This window comes from Lepisosteus platostomus, chromosome 8 (genome assembly GCF_059453375.1).
Source record: "Lepisosteus platostomus isolate fLepPlt1 chromosome 8, fLepPlt1.hap1, whole genome shotgun sequence".
NCBI lineage: Eukaryota > Metazoa > Chordata > Actinopteri > Semionotiformes > Lepisosteidae > Lepisosteus > Lepisosteus platostomus.
Window position 1 is genome coordinate 17,447,597 of NC_142618.1, and position 19,446 is coordinate 17,467,042.

General features: G+C 44.9%; 5 non-coding genes across 5 annotated transcripts; 4 read left to right on the forward strand and 1 right to left on the reverse strand.

Annotated features, from left to right (window-relative positions):
- Positions 1-235: 235 nt before the first annotated feature.
- Positions 236-323, forward strand: trnay-gua (transfer RNA tyrosine (anticodon GUA)). Its single transcript is given in 2 exon segments — positions 236-272; positions 288-323. It is a non-coding gene; the product is annotated as a tRNA-Tyr (tRNA).
- A 2,817-nt stretch (positions 324-3,140) lies between these two features.
- Positions 3,141-3,212, forward strand: trnae-cuc (transfer RNA glutamic acid (anticodon CUC)). Its single transcript has one exon. It is a non-coding gene; the product is annotated as a tRNA-Glu (tRNA).
- A 6,774-nt stretch (positions 3,213-9,986) lies between these two features.
- Positions 9,987-10,058, forward strand: trnaq-uug (transfer RNA glutamine (anticodon UUG)). Its single transcript has one exon. It is a non-coding gene; the product is annotated as a tRNA-Gln (tRNA).
- Positions 10,059-10,963: 905 nt separating this feature from the next.
- trnaq-cug (transfer RNA glutamine (anticodon CUG)) lies at positions 10,964-11,035 on the reverse strand. Its single transcript has one exon. It is a non-coding gene; the product is annotated as a tRNA-Gln (tRNA).
- An 8,285-nt stretch (positions 11,036-19,320) lies between these two features.
- trnae-cuc (transfer RNA glutamic acid (anticodon CUC)) lies at positions 19,321-19,392 on the forward strand. Its single transcript has one exon. It is a non-coding gene; the product is annotated as a tRNA-Glu (tRNA).
- Positions 19,393-19,446: the final 54 nt, after the last annotated feature.

A 19,446-nucleotide genomic window follows, 5' to 3' on the forward strand; every position in this document is an offset into this window, starting at 1 on the left:
ACTCACGAAATGTTTGTCTCCAGCCACTCGCTGTAAAGTGTTGCAATTTCTATTAAGAGTGTTCCCATATTACAACAAAAATTACGCGTACCCATGAAGTCAAATTACAGAGAAACGCTTAAAACAAGACTGCAGAAACGAGTTAAAAACCTGACGTCGAACTGAGATTGAAATGACCAGGAACACCGCACGAATTTGGGCTGAAAGTGTGAGAAAAGAAACTCTTGTCATCGTCCCTTCGATAGCTCAGTTGGTAGAGCGGAGGACTGTAGTGGAAATCGCTGGGAATCCTTAGGTCGCTGGTTCGAATCCGGCTCGAAGGAAGGCTTTTTTTATTGTTCACTGGATCAATCTCTTGAAAATTAAAAATAGCACATCTCAGAGGTTGGTCGAAAGCTTAATAAAGGCTGAAGCAAACGCTCCCGGTGTTGGTTGTCCTCAAGTGTGATTGTCCCGTTTTTACCGAAGTATCCAGTATGTCGACTCGCCCTGATAGCCCCAGTCAGTGACTGGTAATCACAAACTCAATGAAACAACCGCAGAGAGGTGAGCCTGTTGTAGCTCAGCGGTAGAGTGCATGCTTTGCATGTATGAGGCCCCAGGTTCAATCCCCGGCATCTCCAGAAAGGTTTTTGTTAAATGTGATATCTATCCTTCCTACACTAGGTAAGACACGTTGTGGGCAGTTTTGTTTTCACGTTGCAATGAAAAGAGCCTCAAAAACCCAGTATGACGGTAACCGAGCCGGAATGAGCTCATACTCGCTCCCTGTGCTGTGAAAATTAAAATTAAAAATTAAAAATAGCGCATCTCAGCGGTTGGTCGAAAGCTTAATAAAGGCTGAAGCAAACGCTCCCGGTGTTGGTTGTCCTCAAGTGTGATTGTCCTGTTTTTACCGAAGTATCCAGTGTGTCGACTCGCCCTGATAGCCCCAGTCAGTGACTGGTAATCACAAACTCAATGAAACAACCGCAGAGAGCTGAGAATGAGCTCATACTCGTTCCCTGTGCTGAAACAGACTTAGCGCTTCCCCGAGCACCGTCTAGAGCTGCTGGATATGGCTCTGCGTCCTACAGCTCCTGTCTGCCAGCAGTGACTTTGACAAAAGGCTAAAAAAATACTGGTGCGCTTTCAACCTTCCGGCAACGGCCAGCGAGACTGCAGTAGGCATGGGGTGGAGACACCTGTTGGTCCACCTTCTGTAAGCTTCTGAATCCAGCGATCTGAGTTCAAATCTCAGTGGGACCTGGCAGGTGTGTCTTTTCTTACATCTTTCTCAACCAAAACGGGTCAGCGTTTTGTAAATCTTAAGTGTAAAAAAAGAAACCTTTAATATATCGTTAAGTTAAAATCGATCACTTCCTGAACTTATGTACGAAACTCTCTTGATTTCGGCTCTCATTGCTTCATTACAGGTGTGCTTTTAGGATTCCAGAGCCATTCAGGTAATTTTCATTGATGAAGGAAGCTTTTTTTTCCAGAATCTGTGATCTGCTCGCCCAACAGGGTCTGCTGTCCTTCTGATTTATGTTTAAAAGGTCACAGCTGAATAATAATAAAGGTCACAACTTAAAAATATCTCCAACTGCTCAACTGAGTGAAACAACAACAGGACCTTAAATGACACTAATTGAAGAGATAACTAAAGTCTGGAATACGTGACAGCTGTATGGTGTTTTGCAAGAAAACGGTTTTTCTTTGATGTCGAAATCAAGCGGAGTTTCAACGTTACACATAGATTTCGACAAAATGTAGAAAACACATGTATCCAAGTTAGAAAAGTTGGAGCGGGGCGATGCCGTACTAGTAGCGGCGCGGACCTCACTCTGGTGCGGTGCATCGCTATCAGCGGGGCCAGTGGCGCAATGGATAACGCGTCTGACTACGGATCAGAAGATTGCAGGTTTGACTCCTACCTGGCTCGTCTTTCTTTTAAACACATCGGGCTGCTCACTAGCACATTGCCTTCTGTTCATTGTTAGTAGTCTTAACCAATCAAGACCCGTATCGCTAACAAGAATTGTCCAATCACAGTGTCCGCTCTCATTTAAGGTAGTTTTCGCAGTGCTCCCTGCTGCCAAGACATGGGTCTGGAGTTCAACCAAGCAAGTGCTGGTATGTCACTCACATGGTTTTTCAATTTAGACCTGCCAGGAGTACCGATTGCTCTATTTTCGTTCTTTGTCCGCTTTAAAATATTCTTATTTGCAAGCTATCTGTCATACAAACAGAAATCGGTGCGCGGTATTTTAACACACCTGGTGTTTGGATTCAGTGGGAGCTACTTCTGCTTCGTATTCACAAATGGATAATATGTAAATAAAGGTTTGTCGATTTCAGTGTTTGGTGTTTTTACTAGTTCCATACTTAGTTATCTTTATGGTTTTGATTTTGAGTCTTTATAATATTAAGTCTGTCTTTCTCATTTATCTTCGTCTTGTAAAGTTTAAAAATCCATGTAACTGTGCTAGAAATGTGCGCGGGGACACTCATCTGTTTATACTAGCAGTAACTTCGAAAGTGTTACTGTCAAAATACAGCTACGGTGCCTTTAAGCTAATATGATTTTTATAACCGGATTTTGGAGCAAATTTCAAACATTGATGATTCAACCTTGTTTTGAGTTTTGGTTGCTGCTCTTTGGTTGTCTTTCTCGTTTTCCGACCTTCTTGCTTGCTTCCTGGTATACATTATACTTGGCGATTTGGATTGGTGTTCCCTCTCTCTCCGTAGTCCTGCACAGGATCCATACTTCCTACCTGCCCGTTCCTACAATCAATCTCCAAATCGCTAAAAACTCACACTGAAGAGCTCGGTCTCTTAGACACGTCCGGACTCGCTCCCAACCACCACCCTGCTGGTCTGAGAGAATGATCTCCTAAAATGTGAAAACGAAAATAAATCACGGAAAATAATCCCACAAACACCTTCGAGTCTCAAGACGTTTCGCTATGCAACAAGGTCTTTGTACCAAGCAGATCTTATTTTCACTTTCTTACACACAGTAGCTCTCAGCGTGCTGCTGTCGCTTCACAGACTGCAAAAGTGTGTCGATCTCTCTCTGTGTCCTATTAAGATCACCGGCGCGAATCCCAGTTACTGCTGTCTTCTTTTCACACACAGGGAGGGAGGCAACCATGTCCCTGGTGGTTTAGTGGTTAGGATTTGGTGCTCTCACCGCCGTGGCCTGGGTTCGATTCCCGGTCAGAGAAGAACTCCTTTTCCCTCCTGACGCAGATACCTACTTGAACCACGTCTGTTAACTATCACCACAAAATAACATTTGAGCTGCAGATACTCCGCTCCTGCGCTCTGGGTCATTTGTGAGAGGAAAGAGCGCTCAAGTAGTCAACTTGGATACATGTGATTTCTACATTTTGTGTTTTAAAATAACGTCTCTTTAAACCAAAGTGTTTATGTGTCGAGGTGAAATTATGCTTGATTACGAAATCAAAGAAAAACCGCTTTCTTCCAAAATATCACACCTTTTTCATATCTTCCAGACTGCTTCGCTCTTCTAGTACTAAAGCAGAGAGTCGGAAAGTAACTTCTTTCATCAAGCAAAGCACCCGAAGACCCTAAAATAGTAAAAACACACTTGTAATAAAGCAAACAAAGCAGAAAATAGGATGAGAACTCCGAACTCAAGTTCAAGAGCTCATCATTGTTAACCAAAAGTTATATTTAGGCATCATGACTGCAGCTAACTACCCTTTGTATTTGAACCATTCACTGACTGATTGCCAGTAATCTTGTCACTTGTTGAGAAAGCCCTTATCAGTATGTTTTATAAGTCACCCTTAATCACCACCTTTTTAAGTTTTGGAACAAAAGTTAACTTAATGATAAATATAACAAGCAACTGCATGACGGGACAAACATTGGTGGTTTGTGGCTTAAAGTCATGATTATTTCCAAATAATCTTTAAAATACTACATTTAAAAGATCTCCCGCTTAATTGATCACAATTAAAATGTTCTGAGTCTTTACAAAGTGGGGGGCAGCTAATTGTTCTTCAGTCCTGTTGGGATCTTCATGGCCTGAATCAGCTTGTTACTGACCCCCAGGACCAGGACTGACGTCCCCTGAATTATATAACGACAGGGTACAAACTTAAGGACATCGTAACAGTGTGGCCCTGCTCACCTGAGTGGGCCTGACAGGGAGAAGAAACACATTTACTCACCTAGATCTTCACGAAGTGCACTGAGTGCTAAGAAGAAGTTGAAAATGAGAAAGTTAGAATACGTTTGCATTTCAATGTGTTAAAAACATTTTCGGATTCACTACCACTATTAATGTGATTTGTGTTACGGTCCGTGGTTGGAGTGTTATTTTTTTTTTCTAATTGCTCTGTCCTCTTCTCCCAAGTGTTGCCAATTCATTAATTAAGTAGCTGAGGTGGGAGCATTCAAAGGGCAGCCCTGAGAGCTCGGATACGAGGAACGGAGATAGTGAAGGTGTGTGGTTTTTGGGACGGGGAAATAGCATGAGATTAGCCAGGGCATTACCTGGGCAATACCTTAACGTTTCAATGTCCGAACTGTCAGAAGCATTTTAGTGTATTAATGTAATTAACATCTGATAATTCACTCCCTGCTTGATCATTTGCCTTGACTTAACGGATAGATGCAAAGAAATGCCTGGTGACTTTTTTGTTCTTGTTACGTGTAATTCGCTGATAGTATTTTTTCTTACCCGTTTGTTTACTACAAACCACGGAGATGCTGTAAGTGGAAGAAGTGGTAGAAATTTGAAAGCACCTAAAGCCCGCTAATTGCCGATACAGAAACACATTATTAATGAGAATTGCTTAGTATTCTAAGGACAATCACTTTAAATCTTACGTATCTACCTGTAAGAACCAGCTAAACAAAATGTTAAAACATAACGTACTATTTCAAACTGGACAAAATAAGTCACGGAAAAATAATCCCACAAACACCTTCAAGTATCAAGACGTCTCGCTATGCAACAAGGTCTTTGTGCCAAGCAGATCTTATTTTCACTTTCTTACACACAGCAGCTCTGAGTGTCGCTGCTGTCGCTACACAGACTTTGACGTCACACAGACACCGGAGTCTCACGCAGACAAATTAAACACGCAGAAGATCTCGTAACGGATCTTTAAAGGTTGCTCACAAGCCAGCGGTTCCAGTGATCCGAGTTCAAATCTCGGACAGCAATTATCCAGTTAAATTGCGGTGAAGTGCTCTTCCACGCGACTATTTCAGAGCTCTCCTCTCACAAATGACCCAGAGCGCTGGAGCGGAGTATCTGGAGCCCGATGGTTATGTCATGGTAAAACATGCTATCGAAGGAACGGAGGGTGGAGCTTTTCTCACAAGTTCAGCATAATGTACTGATGTATGGTCAGTCAGGGAGAAAGAGAAGGAATTTAGGCGTAAAGTAAGGAGGGCTAAGACGGATCTTAAAAACAAAGTTGAGCAGAACCGTTTCTGCTGCGGTATAATCCGCAGTGTTATCTATTGAAATACTGTACAATAAATAGTGTGAAAGAACTTTTTCATGTTACAACATATCTTTCTCTTTTTTGTGCACTCTTTCTTTTTCGTGAACTCTTCAACATACAGCTTGTGTTGTGCCGTTTTTTGTTCGTGCTCATTTTTGTAGTTTTGCACTAATGCACCACCGTAAAGAAATTTTTGCGGTGTACAAACAGTCCACAAATTGTAATAGCAACATTTGTTAAAAGAGTATTCTGCGTTATATTTATATATAACGTATATAAATATACGTATATAGCGTAGAAGAACGCTTCTTCGCTTCCTACACTGGCTATGTCCCTGACCTCTACAAACGATATATTGACCACATGCTCCAACGATCAGCTTGAGTTCTTCCTGCACCATTTCACCAACTTCCACCCGTCCCTCAAATATACGGTTAACATATCTTCCACTACTCTTCCGTTTCTAGACGTCAACTTCTCCATTAACTACCCCTGACTGTCCTCTATATCACCCTGCAACTCACAACTGGCAATCCACTGAAGCTAAGCAGGTGTGAGTCTGGTCAGTACCTGGATGGGAGACCTCCTGGGAAAAACTAAGGTTGCTGCTGGAAGAGGTGTTAGTGGGGCCAGCAGGGGGCGCTCACCCTGTGGTCCACGTGGGTCCTAATGCCCGAGTAGAGTGATGGGGACACTATACTGTAAACAGGTGCCGTCCTTCGGATGAGACGTAAAACCGAGGTCCTGACTCTCTGTGGTCATTAAAAATCCCAGGGCGTTTCTCGAAAAGAGTAGGGGTGTAACCCCGGCGTCCTGGCCAAATTTCCCATTGGCCTTAATCAATCATGGCCTCCTAATAATCCCCATCTATGAATTGGCTTCATTACTCTCTGCTCTCCTCCCCACTGATAGCTGATGTGTGGTGAGCGTTCTGGCGCACTATGGCTGCCGTCGCATCATCCAGGTGGATGCTGCACATTGGTGGTGGTGGAGGGGAGACCCCATTACCTGTAAAGTGCTTTGAGTGGAGTGTCCAGAAAAGCGCTATATAAGTGTAAGCTATTATTATTACAAACCCACGGATTTACACAGCTACCTGCTGTACAACTCATTTCACCCCAACCACACTAAAAACTCTCTTCCTTTCTCACAGTTCCTTAGGTTACGACGATTATGCAGCGACGACCGACTTCGAGAACCAAGCCCTCGAAATGTACTCATTTTTCATCAACAGAGGATACCCCAGCAGTGTGATTGACAGGGCCCTTGCCCGAGCCAAAAACACCCCCCGGAACATCAACCCGATCAGGAACTCCCGCCGTAACAACCGCATTCCTTTGGTGCTTCCTTACCACCCTAACACACTTCCTATCCCCAGGACCATTAACCAGAACTTTTCCATCCTACAGGATGATCCCTCCATTGGGGCCCTCTTTTCTGATCGCCCTATCATCTCATATCGCCGACCACCTAATCTGCGTAACCTCCTTGTTCACAGCTCCCTTGACCGCCCTCAACAACCATCCACACCAGGCACTTTCCCTTGCAACAGAGCTCGCTGTATCACCTGCAAGTACACAGCCACCACCACAGTCATTCAAAGCCCCTCAGGACAATTCCAGATCACCGAGACAGCATCTTGTACCTCCAGCAACCTTATTTACTGTATCTCTTGCAGTAAATCCCCAGCCATCTACATTGGAGAAACAGGAAGGAGACTCGGAGACCGCTTCAGAGAACACGTCAGGGCTCTGAAGATTAAAGATCTCTCCAAGCCCATTGTGTCTCATTTCACCTCTGACGGCCACGACCACTCTAATCTCTCCGTCTGTGTTCTCAAAGACGGTTTTCGGAACTCATACATCAGAAAGACCACGAAACTAAAATTATTCTGCAGCTGTATGATGTTTTGGAAGAAAACGATGTTTCTTTGATGTCGACTGTAAAAGCGTGTCGATCGCTCTCTGTGTCCTATTAAGACTTCCAGCGCGAATCCCAGTTAATGCTGTCTTCTCTTCACACACAGGGAAAGAACTGCCTGTCTCCCTGGTGGTCTAGTGGTTAGGGTTGGGTGCTCTCACTGCTGCAGCCTGTGTTTGGTTCCTGGTCAGGCAAGAGTCTACTTTTCCTCCGTTTGTGTCCTTTACAGCCTCCCTGGACACTGAAGATGAACAAGATGTGCCTCATTTTTTCATTCAGTAGAAACATCCGTAGGAGATTGCATGGATAAACACAATTCTGTGTTTTTAATGTAAGATTCAGCAGGACAGGGTGAGCTCTTGAATAAAAATAAATGTACTTGCAGTACATCTCTGTCCCTCTTTGGACCCTGCTCTTTTGTTCTGGATGTTTCTGAAAATTGGATGGCACTCATATATATATATATAAATTCCATGTGAGGGCAAGGGCAAACAAGCATAGTTCTGTAAAAAACATGCTCCTTGTGCAGAGAACAATGCCTAAGAATGTGTGCAGGGCCGAATTAGGCAAACACAAAAGAAATAAAGTGTTTATTAAAGAAATAAAATAAAATACTGGTTACACCTGAGAAACAGTGACCAGCTCTCCTTCTGCCACAAGGCCCTGCTGAGCAAGGAGCTGAGTCCACTGAAGAGCCCTTCTCAGCCAGTAGGCTCTGAAGTACACTGACACCAGCCTGCCTCAGGACAGCACTGCTTAATCAGCATGAACCACAATAAACCAAATCACAGCATAAGCGAAACAACACTACCTCAACCACTGGGACACACACACATAAACACAACACAGACTTGAACATCAACACACACAAGCTGAGTATCTGACTAAGGTAATAGACAGGTACCAAAAACAGACCCAGATGAAGTATAGGCCCAGTGTCACAGGACAGGCACAGTGACCACAACCTATACATAGACATCACTCCGTGAGGAGCAGGGCCCCCTGTGTTCTGAGGTCGAGAAACCTGAGCGAGCGGGCAGCTCGCTGCACTATTGATCTGATCCTCATGGCTGGACACGTTTGTCTCCGGCACTCGCTGTAAAGTGTTGCAATTTCTATTAAGAGTGTTCTCAAATTACTACAAAAATTACGCGTACCTGTGAAGTCAAATGACAGAGAAACGCTTGAAACAAGACTGCAGAAACGAGTTAAAAACCTGACGTCGAACTGAAACTGAAATGACCAAGAACACCGCACGTATTTGGCCTGAACATGTGAGAAGAAATTTTCATGCCGTCCCTTCGATAGCTCAGTTGGTAGAGCGGAGGACTGTAGTGAAAACTGCTGGGATTTCTTAGGTCGCTGGTTTGAATCTGGTTCGAAGAAAGGTGTTGTTTTGCTGTTCTCTGAAATAGAAAACTAAAAATAGCGAATATCAGAGGTTGATCGAAAGCTCAATAAAGGCTGAAGCAAAAGTTACTGGTGTTAATTGTCCTCACCTGTGATTGTCCTGTTATTACCGTTAAAAACTCGCCACACTTCCTGACAGAGAGCTGTAGTCAGTGACTGGCAACCCCTCATTGTATAAGGCTGTTGTTTAGTTGCTGTGGGAGGTTGTGTATACTGTGCATGAGCTTCTTTGGTGTAACAAGCAATCAAACACATCAGCTCTATGAGTTGAAGATCTAGGTTCGAGTCCTGGCAGCAGTAAAACTGTGTTTGGACTGGTTTCAGTGATGTGTATTTGTACATATCATTTAGAACTGTGTTTTAAAGGGAGCTGAATGGAGAACCTGAGAATTTGTATCTCTTATAACTTAAATTACAACTCAGAAATAAACCTCTTGTGTGTTCTGGCTGAAAGGTGGAGGTTTAACATCCCACGGTCAAGATGTGGAAGTAACCTCTCTTACTTCATATGGATATACATCCACACGAAGGTCAGTGTCTTGCAGACTAGTTAATATATTATTTGGAGATCGTCTCAGCTTTAAGCTCAATTGCAACAAAAAAACTTGTGGAACAAAATTGGAGACCAAAGTCCACCTTCTGTAAGTTTATCAATAAGCAGTAGCCTGATTTTTTAATCAGTCAATTGACCTGTGAAATCTATTTTTCGTTTCTACATTTCTTTATTATGTTGGTGTAAAACGTCCGTGAGATAAATTGCACAAGTAATCCCTAACAGTATTAAAATAGGAATGATTAACAGTGCTTTATTAAGGCTTAAAACAACACCATTTCTTATGCGCCAGCCGGGAATCAAACCCAGGTCAAAAGAACGGGAATTTTGCATGATACCACTACACCACTGGCACTCAGGAAAATTAATTTTCCACGCGCTCTTTCCTCTCACAAATGACTCAGAGCGCAGGAGCGGAGTATCTGGAGCCCGATGGTTAATGATCGGTGACTGTTAAGCGGGAGTGCGGACGTATCTGTGAGACTGAAAGCGGACAGAACCGATTGTAGCGCTGAGATGCACAGCGGCTACAGCAGAGCATCGACGTCACAGATACTGTAGTCTCACTCAGACGGGTTTAACATGCAGAAGATCAGAGCGGGGATCTGTAGACGCGTTTCACAGCTGCTGGTTCCATGGTGTAATGGTTAGCACTCTGGACTTTGAATCCAGCGATCCGAGTACAAATCTCGGTGGAACCTAAGTCGACTAGGTTTTAGGATCCAAAGTCAAGTTCAGATAATTTGCTTGATGAAAGCAGCTCTTTTCCGAATCTGATCTGCTCGCCCAACACGGCGCTTTCCTGCTGAAAGAGAGAAGCAGAGTAAGGAGAAACTATTTCAAACTGCTCAACTGAGTGAAACAACAATAACATGGCCTAAGTTTAGACTAATGAAAGAGAGAACTAAAGTCTGGAAGCCGTGACAGCTGTATGATGTTTTGGAAGAAAACGATGTTTCTTTGATGTCGAAACGAAGCGGAATTTGAACGTGACACAAGCGCACAAGTAATTAGTCTTTCGTCAAAGTCATTGCTGGCAGACAGGAGCAGTAAAAGATGTTCAGAGATGTTATTTTAAAAGACAAAATGTAGAAAACAAGTTAGAAAAGCTGGAGATGGGTTAAGATAAGTTGCTGTGTTGCTGGTGTTTATAGACCACTTCCTAGTCCAAGACCAGGACAGCGCAGCGCAGTGCTGGACAGGGATACGTCTCACTCACCAACAACCGAAAATGTGTGCCTCTCCAAGACGTTGAAATTCCGCTTGATTTCCAATTCAAAGAAAAACCGGTTTCTTCCAAAAACAGCATAAAGCTGTCATTTCCCAGGCTCTGCTTCTCTCTTTTAGTAGTAAAGCAGACTTTATTGGGCGAGCAGATCAGAGAGGCGGGAAGGAGCTGCCTTCATCCAGCACAGAACTTGAATCTGACTCTGGTATCGTAAAAACACACCTGTAATAAAGCAAACAAAGCCGAAATAAGGAGGAAAATCTCGTATTTAAGTTTAGGAAGTGATCGCTGCTAATCTAACGATACATGAAAGGTTTGAAGTACACATGTAAGATGATCAAAATGCTCACCGAGTAGTAAGAGCGAGCTGAAAAAGACAGGTCCCACCGAGATTTGAACTCGGATCGCTGGATTCAGAGTCCAGAGTGCTAACCATTACACCATGGAACCGATATGTTGAGCAGCAGCAGTAGGACACAGAGCCCTTTCCAGCAGCTCTAGACGGTGCTCGGGGAAGCGCTAAGTCTGTTTCAGCACAGGGAGCGAGTATGAGTTCATTCCGGCTCCCAGCAGCAGGGACGTGCGGTGCAGGGGGGGCTACAGTGGCCCGAGCCCCCGCCCCTTTGCCCTTATTGGCCCAAGTGCCCTGTTCTGCTTGTGGAAAAAAAGTCCAACCAATTTGATTTTTTTCGTCACTCGACGATTCTGCTTCTGTATTTAGAACGGATCTCCCGCTAGAAAAAAACATCTTTGACCTAATTGATCTCACCCGAGCATAAGTGCCCGCCTCCTGTTCGTTGTAAAAAGCGATGAAAAAAGCAGCGATAAGCAACGGAGGAAACTACACCTGCGGAGGACGAGTTAAACATTTTTGAACGGTGAGAAGATAATACACAGAGTTTTCAGGACTGTACAAAAGCAACACACCAAGGGTGTCGTATTGAGCAGTTTGTGTTTAAGAAAGACTATTTTCACTCACCTATTCTAAGTTTTGCAAACCGACGAGCTCGCCACGTTATTGTCTGCTGCTTATCTAGCTAGATTTGAGATTTCCTTAAAGCTATTTACTTAAATGAGTAGACAAGCCAGTCGTTTTGCATTTGATATAAACAGCTGCCATGCATATTCTTTGTTGTATAAATATGGTTCAATTACAGAAACAGGAGAGCAGGTCTTCAGAAAAAAAAGAGAAAGAATTTAGGGAGGCAGCTAAAGGGAGTACATCGCTTCATAACTGGGTCACAACTGGCGGCAGACGAACAGGTACTTGGTCATCAAGAGGTCCAGTTCCTTGTTTTACACGCTACGTTCGCCTCAATAACACAAGATTCCCGTTTGGAACGGACTCGCTCGAGAGAGAGAAAAGGACCGTTGAACTCGAGTCCTTGAATCTAAATACAAAAAGACAATCTGTTTTACACGCCAATATCATCAGCAGCATGTGAGCTAAGCTAAGAAAACTAAGTTTACTTGTGGGCGGATTCTCACATGTGGGGTCTTCCCTTGTGCTCCTGCGTCAATTGTATCAATAAAGCGTCACTTGCCGTGGGGATCGGTCTCTCAGACACGTCCGGACTCGCTCTCCACCATCTCCCTGGGTGCTGAGAGAATGATCTCCTAAAATCTGAAAGCGAAAATAAACCACGGAAATATTATCCTTCAAACACCTTCGAGTCTCAAACCGTCTTGCTATGCAAGCAAATCTTAGTTCCAAGCAGATCTTATTTTGTCTTTCTTACACACAGCAGCTCTGAGTATCCCTGCAGTCGCTACACGGACTGTAAAAGCGTGTCGATCGCTCTCTGTGTCGTATTAAGATCACCGGCACGAATCCCAGTGATCGCTATTCAATTACAAGTCCCGACGCCCGCTTCTGGTCTAGAAGACCAAAACCTCACATCAGAGGCAGGCACGGATTGTTTTTTGTGTGTGTCCGCCGTGGCACAGTAGCGTTCAGCAACCTAGGTAATTGTTGCTTAACCTGTGTGTGTGAGAGTATGTATCATAAGGTTCCGCTAATTCTGCTGATTATACCGATCGAGGATTGCATTGTAAATTGGAGGGTGAGCACGGAGAGGTTCTAAAATTTCCCCTGTAAATACATGACAAGATTTGGAATGCATGACTAACATTAAGATAATATTGCGGATAGATGCGAGTGTGCATTTTACAGATAACTATTCAGATCGCCTCTAAATGTCCTGCAGTATTTTTAAGTGAACGACGTTTACAGAGCTAAAATAGCCCGCAATAAATTAGCCAGCAGCCATATCACCCTGCAACTCACAACTGGCAATCCACTGAAGCTAAGCAGGTGTGAGCCTGGTCAGTACCTGGATGGGAGACCTACTGGGAAAAACTAAGGTTGCTGCTGGAAGAGGTGTTAGTGGGGCCAGCCTGCTCACCCTGCGGCTCATGTTGGTCCTAATGCCCCCAGTATAGTGACGGGGACACTATACTGTAAACAGGCGCCGTCCTTCGGATGAGATGTAAAAGCGAGGTCCTGACTCTCTGTGGTCATTAAAAATCCCAGGGTGTTTCTTGAAAAGAGTAGGGGTGTAACCCCGGCATCCTGGCCAAATTTCCCCAGATAGCTGATGTGTGGTGAGCGTTCTGGCGCACTATGGCTGCCGTCGCATCATCCACCAATGCTGCACCATTACCTGTAAAGCGCTTTGAGTGGAGTGTCCAGAAAAAGCGCTATATTATTATTATTAAATTATTATTAAAATACATCCAAAGTATGTATTTGACGCTTTCATTAGCTTTTCATTAGCACACTATCTTGCAATTAAAGGTACGATGAATTGGCACTGTAATGCGACTATAACAATTGAGTGTGAAGTCTTGTGGGAAGTCACGAATTTCCCAGTTAGGTGTCTTTTGGTATCGAAAATAGAAAACTGTAGCATTGGCGCGGACGGACACAGAGATTCATACAGTCGTTGAATGAAACACGTGCCTTTATTTTTCGGCACAGGTAGCACAGCACCCCCGCGCCCCTGCGCTAGCAGAGAGAGTGAGCGAGCAGGTAGTTACACAGCGGTAGGGTGGCAATTGGGTACAAGTATGAAAGGGGTGCGAAACCAGGGAGCTATTTACAAGAATGCGGGCGATCTCACCAAACTGTACGCCCGTTTTGCAGTCAGCGGCTTTCCTAGTACCCCAGCCGGGCGCTCTTCGGCCGCAGCGCCAGGCGAATGGCTACAGTACTCATTTCGTGGGTTTCGTACAAGTTTAGAAGTATCATGAAGAATCAAACAAGATCTTCAGAACTTAATATTTTAATACCTTTGCAGTTTTTATTCTCATGGCGCCTCACTCGATATTACCCTTGGGGAGATGCATTTACTGATGCATTTACAACCTGTGGTTGTAATGTATGTAAAATCACCGTGATTGTTGGGGTATGTCATATCGCGATATGCGGGCTCTATGTCGTGACATAGGGGCAGGGCACTTTTGTCGGGGTATGTCATATCGCGATATTTGGACTTAATATCGCTAGTGGCGCCATGACAGTGGTGGGCCAGTCGCAATGTGTCTCACGATGTGATCCTGATGCCCTCACTCCTATGGTGACATGCTATCGGAGTCGTGACCTCGCTGTGGATGCCATGACGTTCTTTGTCTGCTATTCACTTTTGACCTCATTGCGACTTCTCTTCTCTGATCAGTAATTGGAAACCAATGCATGTGTTACTGTGTATCCAGCCTACTCCGAACACTGACACAGTTACAAAGTGCACAGCTGCTGAAGTCACACTCCCACTGTTCACACTCCCTGCCCCCTTGGTTGTTAGTATATAATTCATCTCAGGATCTCATACATGGCTGGGCAGCTTGATCCACACCCCCACCACTCTTTGTGTAAAGAAGTGCCTCTGTTCTCCGTTTAAAATGGGTCATTCAGACAAATAGAAATTGAATGATAATTTATACATATTAAGATCACCTTGTTGCACTAGTCTGTCCTGCTTTAAGTAATTACTAAGACATTTGTAGACAGGGCAGATAATAATAATAAGATTAATTATTTTTATAAGGTAATAAGATTCAAAGCATCAGGAGGAAGAGAATCAGACAGTGCCACTTGTCTGTCCACTGTATCACTACAGGCCTGTGTGGGCTTGAGTTAGACATAGTCCCTTTGGCATCTATTCTGAATGATGGGTTTTTAAATGTCTAACTTATTATTATTATGGGCTGGGGGAGCCCATTAGATAAGAGTTTCACTTATCACTTTATTCACAGTCAGACAAAAGGAAACTGATATAACTCTTTGCTGTGGGCACCTACTGTATGAACCTCCCCTAAATCTCTAAATGGTCAGATTTCACTGAATGACAGCTAGTTTCACCTATCAGAGCACTCCTTTCACATTGAGCATTAGATCCCACCCACTCATTCTTTTTTTCTGTGGGTATTATTTGGATTCAGGTCCAGATACGTGACAAGAGTTTTTGCAGCCACTTAATAAGAACATTGGGTTTTTGATACTTTGTGATTTAACAAGGTTTTACATTTACGATATGAGGTTTTTACTGTAAAAATTGCAAATAAGCAGTTTGTGATCTTTGAAAAGAGTGCATCTTTTTAATGCATAATCAGGAAAATAATCTTATAAAAATTAAGGAAAAGTTGTTTTGTTTCTTACGATCTATAGTTTGTGGTGTTGTCTTTCAATTTTTCTGCAAAAGTTGATTAAATCTACAAGTGAAGCTCTATATGCTTTAATTAATGAACTCAATGCTGGGTCATAAATTTGTTGTTTTTTTTTTTTTAATTGTGTTTTTAGTCTCAACAGAGCCTACAGTCCCGATTGTGCTGGGAGTCCTGTCTGTGATTGCGGTGGTTGTTTCTGCTGCACTGTGCTACTGGAAACACTTGAGAGACAAGAACAAAGAAGGTAAGAGTCTACAGTATTTTTTAGTGTATCCCTAATCGATAAGTGGATCTCATCCAGATGTTGCTTGGAAGAAGCCAGGACATCGGCTTCAATGACTGGCTCAGAAACACTGTCCCACACTCCCACCACCCTTTGTGTAAAGAAGCGCTTCCTGATCACAGTTTTAAATGCTCTTCCACACAGTGTCCACTTCTGTCCCTTGCTTGAGTTTTCACTGTTGAAAACAGAAGAATCCCTGGGTTGAGGGCTGAAGTTTGAGAATTTTGATCTCTTGTATCCGGTACCCACTAGTCTTCTCAGTTCAACACCAGATATGTCCTGGTTCTTAGGAACCTCAGTGTAGAACATTCCTTTAAACTCTGACGTTCTCAGCACTGATCAGCAATATTATTAAAAAAATATGCAATATTCTAAATTAGGGACGGTAGAACGCTGGCCTGTGATTACTCCTCCTGTCTCTCACTGTGCCTCCTGTACTGTTGTGTTTATTACTGAGGGATTCTCTGTGATCTCCTCTCTCTCGCTGTGCCTCCTGTCCTGTTGCGTGCATTTATTACAGATTGATTCCCTCTTGTCTCCTCTCTCTCGCTGTGTTAAGGTCCTCACAGTGATGTCGTGTACGCTGACGTAGCAGCTCAGCTCCTCTCAGCCCCGGACTCCAGGGTCAGCTCCCAGCCCCAAGCCGGTGAGTCACTGTCTCTGTCCGACTGCTGTCCCAACTGGTCACCGACTGTCCTGCTCTCAGAGCTCGGTTTGACACTCCCTGACCTCCCTGCCATGGACGGGTTGAGACAGCTCAGTCTCCTCTGGAACAGTGGGGCTGAGACTGAGAAGGGGTTTGATCCAGGCAGAGAAAGGTTGAGCCCAGGGGCCTGTTTCACACTCAGTGGTGAAACAAGGACACAGGGTCACAAGCAGAAACCAAAGGGGAATTAGTTTAGGATTAGTTTAAGATTTGCTCATCTACAAAAAACTACAAATAATAATAACTTACACTTATATAGGCTTTTCTGGACACTCCACTCAAAGCGCTTTACAGGTAATGGGGACTCCCCTCCACCAATATGCAGCCCCACCTGGATGATGCGACGGCAGCCATAGTGTGCCAGATCACTCACCACACATCAGCTATCAGTGATGAAACCAATTCAGAGATGGGGATTATTAGGAAGCCACGATTGATAAGGGCCAAAGGGAAGTTTGGTTAGGAGATCAGGGTTACAACCCTATTCTCTTTGAGAAACATCCTCAGATTTTTAAATACCACAGAGAGTCAGAACCTCAGGTTTACATCTCATCCGAAGGACGGCGCCTGTTTACGGTATAGTGTCCCCGTCACTATACTGGGGCATTAGGACCCACATGGACCACAGGGTGAGCGCCCCCTGCTGGCCCCACTAACACCTCTTCCAGCAGCAACCTTAGCTTTCCCAGGAGGTCTCCCATCCAGGTACTGACCAGGCTCACACTTGCTGAGCTTCAGGGGGTTGCCAGCTGGGAGCTGCAGGGTGATATGTCTGCTGACATGAAGCTGGCACAGGGTGCTTGGCCACCACCACACGGCTCAGGCGGCTGGCTCTTCAAACCATCACCTCTTGCCAGGGGGTGACGGAGGCAGCAGGTACCCAATCTCCAGGGGTTAAGGGGTCAGGCGCCCACTTTTCCCAGTCCTCCACAGCACCAGGGAACGGGGGAAGGAAGACAGCAGCAGCCTCTGTCACAGCTCCCTCTGGTCAGCCCACCGGCCATCGTCATCACACCCTCCAGGGGGAATCCGGGCCTGACCCTCAAACCCAAACTGGGGATGCTGGGGTACTTGTGTACCTGTGAGATGAGGTTGCACACACATGGGACGGGTTTTTTTCAGCTGTGAAATGAATGAATTCCTCTTGTTTCACACGTCTCACTCGATTGGTTTGTGTACCAGCTGCAGAGATCTGCAGGCACTGCTTTGCACATTCATTGTGCCTCATACATGCAAAGCATGTGCTCTACCACTGAGCTACATCCCCGACTAACACCCTCATCAACTAATATAATAACCTTCGCCCTCCTCTTCTTCATCCCCTGCCCCACACCGTCCTGGGCCACTGACTGAGGCTCTGTGTCCTGTAAGGCTCCTGCTACATCACCATCGTTAAGCCATGATCTACTGCATTACATGGTTCACTCTGGGGCCCTTATTCATTAGAGATATCTGGGTGCCATCACCTTCCTCCTCCTCGCTTCCAGCACACAGACCCCTCTCCCTCCGCCAGCCGCCTTTTCCTGCTCCATCTCTCAGAAACCCTGACGCACTGGGAGCCTTATCTACCTGTGCCCAAGCACCGATTGTCTGATGGGTGAACACTTGGGTGAACACTCCAGGGCTGGAGGTATTCATGGCCGGGGAGCAGGAAACCAGGCCCTGACTGGAGCAGAGTGCTCAGGGTGCCGAGAGCTGACATTGTCCACCACTGTCCTCCACTGTCCTCCTCCAGCTGCTTGTTCCTGCTCCATCGCTCAGCAGCACTAACGCACTGGTGACCCAGAATACTATACCTGTGCTCACGTAGGGATTGATCGTTGAGCACTTGTGCACCTGTGAGGTGAGGTTTCACACACTTGGGAGGGGTTTTTTTCAGCTGTGAAATGAATGAATTCCTCTTGTTTCACACGTCTCACTCGATTGGTTTGTGTACCAGCTGCAGAGATCTGCAGGCACTGCTTTGCACATTCATTGTGCCTGACATTAACATTTCGTGTGGACACAATTAAAATGATCTAGTGATTTTGCAAAGCATGCAGCAAAGAGAAGATGCATCTTTTGAGGAAGGAGAGTTTTAAGCAATGACTTCTGTTCTAGGAAAACCCGTGTGGTGTGGCAATATCAGTACAGGGGGAGAGGAAAGAGATGAGAGAGACACAGAGGAAGAAAAAGGGGGTTGTCTCAAGCTGTGCTCTCAGGTTGTGATCAGGGAAGAGCTGTGTCAGAGTAAACGAGAGTGAGACAGAGAGAGGAAGAGCAGGGTTATCGCGAGCTGTGCTCTTGAGTTGCAGTCAGAGTCTGGCAGGAGGAAGTCTGTCTCAGAGAGAGGAAGACGAGAACTGTTGTCAGCTGTGCTCTAGGGATGTGGTCAGGCGCAAAGGTGTGTCAGACTGAACGGTTCCTGGTTTCGCCCAGGCCAGAGGTTTCTCAATCTGCTGTGTCTTCTGTTCAGGTGGACAGGGAGCAGAGAGGCTCCCCTGGGGAGTGAGACAAGAACCCAAAATGAAATAATATAAGAACAAAACATATAGAGCAAAAGAATACAGGAACTTAAGAACATACAAGCAAATACAAGACAAGAGCAGAAGGAACAGGAGAATGTGTGAACATAAAATAGCTGGCTAATGAGTGGAGCCCACCTTCAAGCCCACTTGGCTGATGGCTTCTGATCTCGATGGGCTCCTACCTTTGTGACTGACCTTCTTCTACGTTTTTGCCTTTTTATGATTTTATGATTTCCTGTCCAGCTCCAGAAACAGCGTTGTGGTTAGTAAACACTAAGCTCATATCAATCGGTGTGGAATTTACCAGTTGCTATAAGAGCTCTATAAAGCCGTAAGTGCCGCGTTCACCAGCTTCACTGAGCTGTGATTGTCCGCCCTTGCCCCGCTAGCAGAGTGCGCGCTATTATCGCTACATAGACTGCATGAGAATCCAGCAGATCTTATTTACTCTTTCTTACACACAGCAGCTCTCAGTGTCGCTGCTGTCGCTACACAGACTGTAAAAGCGTGTCGATCGCGCTGTCCTGTTAAGATCGCTGTGTTCTCTTCACACACAGTGAGAGAACAGACTGTCTCCCTGGTGGTCTAGTGGTTAGGATTCGGCGCTCTCACCGCCGCGGCCCGGGTTCGATTCCCGGTCAGGGAATGGCCGTCATTTTGTTTGTTTTTTAAATCCGCTTAGGAGCAATGAACTTGAACA